Genomic DNA, 6,924 nt, shown 5'->3' with positions numbered 1-6,924 from the left:
TTTATGCCTCTATTATTAAACACAATTACAGGAATACCCATTTTTAGACTGTATTCTAGCCCGGGCAATAAAGCAACACCCCTGTTCTCTCTCCCTCTTCCTCTTCCTCTTTCTTCCTTTCCTTCATTCTTTTTTATTTTATTTTATTTTATTTTATTTTTATTCTTTCTCTTTCTTTCTTTTTCTCTAAAAAAAAAAAAAAAGACTGATGAAAGAAATTGTAAGCGACATAAAAAAATGGAAAAACATCCTATGCTGTTAGATAAGAAGAAATAATATTATTAAAATGACCATATGGCCCATGGCCCAAAGCTACAAGCTCAATGCAATCCTTATCAAATTACTGATGTCATTCTTCACAGAATTAGAAAAAGCAATTCTAAAGTTCATTTGAAACCAAAAAACAGCCCAAATTGCCAAAGAAATCCTAATAAAAAAGAACAATGCTGGAGGTACACATTGCCTCACTTCAAAATATACTACAAGGCTATAGCAACCACAATAGCATGGTACTAGTATAAAAATACCCACAGATCAATGGAACAAAATAGAGAAACCAGAAACAAAGTCACATACTTACAGCCAATTGATCTATAACAAAGATGGTAAGAACACTACACTGGGGAGAAGACATACTTTTCAATTAATGGTGCTGGGAAAACTGGATTACAACATGCAGAAGAGTGAAACTGGACTCATGTATGTCACCATATACAAAAATAAAATTAAGATGGATTAAAGACTTGAATGTAAGATCCAAAACTACAAAAATACTAGAAGAAAACCTAGGGAAAACTCTTCTAGATACTGGTTTAGGCAAACAATTCATGACTAAGACCTCAAAAGCACAGGCAATAAAAACACAAATAGACATATGGAACTTAATTAAACTAAAAAGCTTCTGCACCAGAAAAGAAATAATCAGCAGAATGAACACACAATCTCTGGAATGAGAGAAAATACTTGCTAACTATACATTGAACAGGGGACTAATATCCAGAATTTACAAAGAACTCAACCACAAAGCCCCAAATAATCCCATTAAAAAGTGGACTAAGAACATGAACAGACATTTTTCAAAAGAAGGCAAACAAATAGCCAAAAAGCACATGAGAAAATGCTCATTATAACTAATCATCAGTAAAATGCAGATTAAAACCACAATGAAATATGATATACCTTACACCAATCAGAATGGGTATTAAAAAGACAAAAAAAAAAAAAACAGACATTGAGGGAAGAGGACGCAAAGAAAAAGGAACTGTTATATACTATTGGTGAGAATGTACATTAGTATAACCTTTATGGAAAACAGTATGGTGAGTTCTCAAAGAACTAAAAATAGAACTACCATTTGTTCCAGTAATCCCACTACTGGGTATCTACTAAAGGGAAAGAAATCATTAAATCAAAAAGGGACCTGCACTCATATGTATACCGCAGCAGTATTCAAAATCACAAAGATATGGAATCAACCTAAGTGTACATAAATGGAGGAGTGGATTTAAAAAGTCCTATATATACACACTACTACTTAGACATAAAAAAATGAAATTATGTCTTTCACAGCAACATGGATAGAAATGAAGACCATTATCTTAAGTGAAACAACTGAAACACCAAAAGAGAAATACTGCATGTTCTCACTCAAAACATGAGCTAAATAATGTGAACACATGGAAGCAAAGTGTAGAGAGATAGACAATGGAAACTTGAAGGGGTAGGGGACTGGGAGTGGAGTGGATGATGGAAGGTTGCTTGGTGGGTACAAGATGCATTGCTCCAGTGACAGATGCACTGAAGGCCCTTACTTTACCACAATGCTATATATCAACGTAGCAAAACTGCACTAGTTTCCCATAAGTATTCACAAAATAAATTTTAAAAAATTTGTTTAAATTATCAAAAGTATCAGAACCCATTTCTTGATATTTTCTGCTTTCATTTTTTTTTTAATTGTACTTTAGGTTCTGGGGTACATGTGCAGATTATGCAGGATTGTTGCATAGGTACACACGCGGCAATGTGGTTTGCTACCTGCTTTCATTTTTTTCACCTAACATTCAATCTTCGAACTACTGTAAAATAAATTTCCTTCTTGCTGTTCAAGCAAAACTAATCTTTCCAAGTGATCAATAATTTCTTGGTTATTTGAATGAACAGACACTTTTCGGGCCTTTGAGCATCTAACAGCAACATAATGCTCTGGTTAGTAGCAGACAATAGCAATGCAAATCAGTGCTCAGCCACTTACTGGCTATTAGACCTTGAATAAATCACTTAACCTGTGTTTGTTTTCCAGCTATAAAATGAGAATAATACTTAGGGTTCTTAGGATGAAGAGATTACATATACCAAGGATTTAGGAGAGTGCCTACTAGACAGCAATCTGTACAAGTGTTATCGAAACTTGCTTTCTTAAGTATCAAAGATACTACTCTCTCCTGGGTTTCTTCCTCCTTCTCTAGACCATCTGCTTTTTATTCATGCTACTTTCTTTCACTGAGTCCTTCAACATGGTTGTCTTCTATTCTATGCTTTGGCTCAAATCCACCTAAATTGTAGACCCTTTGGGTGTCAGATTCCCAAATCCATTTGCCTACTGGACACTGCTATTTATATACCTCTAAAGACCGTTCAAATATGTCCAAAATTGAACTCATCATGTTTCTCCCTGAAAGTGTACCCCCCTAATGTCTTCTCCTGGCTGGCTAGGAATTAGAAACAGAAGTTTCCTGAATTTCTTTGCCACTCTGGTCTAATTGTTCTCTAAGATCTACTGATTCGGCTTCTTTATCCTGTCAAGTCTAAAACAAACTATTTATATTCAAATTCCTCCTCTATTACATATTATCAATATGATCTCAGGCAAATTGCTTAATCTTTCAGAAACACAGTGTCCTTAATAACACTATCTATGTCATAGGTCTTTGTGATGATTAAATAATCTATGTAAAGCACTTAAAACACTACCTAATATATATAAAAAAAAGCAATGAATATTAACTTTAGTTTTTACTATTACTATCTCTTTTCAATGTCCTTCCCATCATCCCCTCTGACACTGGCCTAGATCATCAACTTCCCATATAAATTACTGTAATTGCCTCTTAACTAAACATCTTTCCTCTAATCTTACCTTCTCCCATGTATTCTCTACCTAAAAGCAAAGTTTTTTCAACTCAAAGTACATCAAGTCTTTCTCCTGCTAAAACTCACAAAGGGGTTCCCATAGCTTTTAGGGTATTAATCAAATTCCTCAACATGCATATACAAACTCTTTGTTTGTTTTACCCCAAAGGAAGGTACAGTGCAGTCTCTCGTCCCGTAATTTCCAATTCAACTGTCCTGATCTGTCAGAATCAAAAGCTCTCTCATGTTCACATATCACAATGCTAATATCACACCTATCAATTTTAATTTGAGATTAGGTGATTAATCTGTCAGACTCCCCATAAATGTGATTACCTTTAGTTCAGGGACTATATTTATTCATCTTTGTACCTCAGAAACTTACTCCAATGTTTCACAGACGAATTTGATAACTGTTTGCTAAATAAATACCAAATAATGAAGAATAATTTATTAAAGTATTCAATTTCAAATGTTATGACAAAGATAAAAACCATACCTAAACTACTTCTCATAAATAACCTCAACATTAAAAAACTACATTCCTTTTAGTAGGAAAAAGCGTTCTGAGTTACAAAAATTCTTACCTTAATATATTTCTTGCTATAATCACAACCTGGCTGTAGGGATCGGAAATCTACCTAATTTACTCAGTGGCTGAATTTCAGGCACCCCATTGACTTCCTTTATTAATTCAAGTGGCATATCAGTTCTGTTTCACACTGATGTCCAAAGCAAATTGAGCTAGAGAAGCTGACAACTTGCTGCTGAAGATACAAAACCAGTGTTTTACCCAAAATGCAGTCAATAATTTGCTTTAAGCCTCTGACTTAGTTTTGCTTTTCCTTTCCTTTATTATAGTTAACACGTTTAGGGTTGGGCATGGCAGAAGGATGGATTATTTTACAATTTTCTTGCAAAGATCAATACATAACATTCTTCCAAGGATTTGAAACTTAACCATTTTCTACTTAGCTTGTATATTTAAAGTACCTCTAAAAAGCCAATTTTAAGATCTGTAACAACTTCACTAACAAACGCCTTTAACATTGTACTTTAAAATGTAAAAGTTTTTGGGGAAAGGGAGGCTGAAAAATCGTGTTGTTGTTTTTTTTTAACCCAAGGCAGTTGTAACTATTGCACAGGCAAATTGTGCACAAAAAGCTTAGTACTCCAAGATGTTTCTGTGGCCTCCTCCCTTCACCTGCTAAATAACGGGGAAAAAAATTATTGAACTGAGGTTAACTTGTGCCTCCTAGGCTCAACCTCATTACACAAACCTCTTGACTGGAACACCCACAGGTATCGATATCTAATTTTAATGTATGCGCACCAACCTTCCCCCATGCCACCCAAAACACCAAAAAAGATGCTGGACACAGCAAGCTGGAGATAATCACGCGTAAGAAGTGTTTCTCTGCGATAATTACATTAAATTTTGATCTAAACAAATTCAATCCCGGGCCAACGCGTTCCGTCTGGTACCCACTCAACGAACACACCAAACCTTAAAAACTTTACTCACCCGCACTCTAGAAAGAAACCTAGGAAGAGTTTAGCCGGGCGCGCACGTGACGTCATACGCACGCTGGGCGTACGTCTCCACGCATGCGTGCAGGGTCGCTGGGCATATACAGCCGCTTGCTCTCAGCCCCAGGGGGACAAGCTGCCTAACGGTTCACACGCTGAAGGCGCCTGGAGGTTTGACGAAATACGAACCCGATGCGGCGCCAGCGGGAACTTAGGGCCAAGGTACAGGCCCCGCCCCGGCCGACCACATCCCCCAGAATTCTCGCCGCTCCCGTTAGCTCCGCCCCAGTCGCTTTCCCTCTTTCGCGGCGGAAGGCACCCTCAGGAGAAGCGGGCGGGTCTGCTGGGCGGGATTTGATCTTCCCTTTGGTTGACTGGAAGCTCCTGTAAGCAGGGCCCTTCTTTTAATGTCCATTTCTCTTCCCCCAAGAAGTAGCCACCTACTGCAGTGTTTATACAAGGAAGCATTTACAAGGATAACAACGTTATTTGAGAGTTTTTTTTTTTGAGTCGGAGTTTTCGCTCAGGTTACCCAGGCTGGCGTGCAATGGCACGGTCTCGGCTCCGCCTCCTGGGTTCAGGCAATTCTCCTGCCTCAGCCTCCTGAGTAGCTGGGTTTACAGGCACGCGCCACCATGCCCAGCTAATTTTTTATATTTTTAGTAGAGACGGCGTTTCACCATGTTGACCAGGATGGTCTCGATCTCTTGACCTCGTGATCCACCCGCCTGGGCCTCCCAAAGTGTTGGGATTACAGGCGTGAGCCACCGCGCCTGGTCTATTTGAGAGTTTTTAATGGTAATTTCAGGCATTGGCATAATGCCATCAATGAGTCTTGCTATTTACAGACAGATTTGATTAGCCTTGCCATTGTTTTATTGGGCTATGATTTTGTGATATAATCAATATTAATTATGAATTATTTTATAGATTTATTATACTTTCTTTAATATTTATTATAACTTGTAATTGGTAAATATTATAATTTATCATTTTTAATGATAAATTGTTAAATGTGACTCCTCTGCTAATTTCAGATATATGCCTTCTATCATTTAAGTGAAACCATCTTAGTGTGAAACCAAATGTAATAATTACATGAATAGTTCCAAGGCTAATTTGAACTAAAATATCTTCTCTATATACATATTTGCAGGATGATATAGCTAGCTTTGTTTAAAGCGCCTTTTTTTTAATTAACAGGAAGCATTCAGTGCTAGTCCAAATTCCGTTTTCCCTCCCCACCCCTGTAGTTATATCCCACACAGAAGCCAGGGGTGACAAGTGCATACACTCAGGAGCTGACCATTTGAGGAAAACTATAAGGAAAGTTTAGATGCTATCCTCCTTCCTTCTCTGGTTTCATCCAGCTGTGAAATACTGTTCCTTCTTTTTTTTTTTTTTTTTTTTTTTTTTCCAATTGTACTTTGGGCTTTGGGGTACATGTGCACATCCTGCATCCTACAGGATTGTTGCATAAGTACTTACATGCCACCTCACCCCCCACCACCAGGTCGCCTACATTAAGCATTTCTCCTGGTGTTACCCCTCCCCATCCTCCCTCCCCCCGCCCCCCTCCCCCACCCCCTGCTGTCCCTCCTCTCCCCTCCACCTAGCCCAGTGAGTGATGTTCCCTTCCATGTGCCCAAGTGTTCTCATTGTTCCTCACCCGCCTATGAGTGAAAACGTGGTGTTTGGTTTTCTGTTCTTGTGTCAGTTTCCTGAGAACGATGGTTTCTAGATTCACCCATGTCTCTACAAGGGACGCGAACTCGTTTTTTTATGGCTGCATAGTAGTCCATGTTGCATATGTGCCACATTTTCTTTGTCCATTCTATCATTGATGGGCATTTGGGTTGATTCCAGGTCTTTGCTATCGTAAACAGCGCCACAATGAACATACGTGTGCATGTGTCTTTATAATACAACAATTTATAATCCTTTGGGTATATACCCAGTAGTGGGATTGCTGGGTCAAATGGAATTTCTATTTCTAGATTCTTGAGGAATCGCCACAGTCTTCCATAATGGTTGAACTAATTTACACTCCCACCAACAGTGTAAAAGTGTTCCTTTTTCGCCACATCCTCTCCTGCATCTGCTGTCTCCAGATTTTTTAATGATTGCCATTCTAACTGGCGTGAGATGTATCTCAATGTAGTTTTGATTTGCGTTTCTCTAATGACCAGTGATGATGTGAAGCCGTCCACATGGGCTTTGGATTCTGACCACTTTCATCTCCCCTCCATCATCAGTAATATA

The 6,924-nt window shown here is 38.3% G+C and overlaps 1 protein-coding gene across 7 annotated transcripts in view; it reads right to left on the bottom strand.

Annotated features, from left to right (window-relative positions):
* The window catches only part of POT1 (protection of telomeres 1), a 102,131-nt gene extending 97,191 nt beyond the window's left edge, over positions 1-4,940 (bottom strand). For 3 of the 7 annotated variants that reach the window (XM_032276091.1, XM_032276098.1, XM_032276092.1), the window contains exons 1-2: positions 4,658-4,940; positions 3,720-3,899 (exon numbers count right to left, since the gene is read on the bottom strand). The gene's annotated coding sequence lies outside the window, so the exon portion shown is untranslated. The other 4 variants (XM_032276096.1, XM_032276097.1, XM_032276094.1 and 1 more) reach the window with 3 other exon arrangements.
* Between the last annotated feature and the right edge of the window lie 1,984 nt (positions 4,941-6,924).

The sequence above is a fragment of the Sapajus apella genome, unplaced genomic scaffold (genome assembly GCF_009761245.1).
Source record: "Sapajus apella isolate SASKATOON/1434 unplaced genomic scaffold, GSC_monkey_1.0 scaffold7, whole genome shotgun sequence".
Classification (NCBI taxonomy): domain Eukaryota; kingdom Metazoa; phylum Chordata; class Mammalia; order Primates; family Cebidae; genus Sapajus; species Sapajus apella.
The sequence above is the reverse complement of the archived record's forward strand: the minus strand, read 5'-3'. Positions and strand labels throughout refer to the sequence as shown.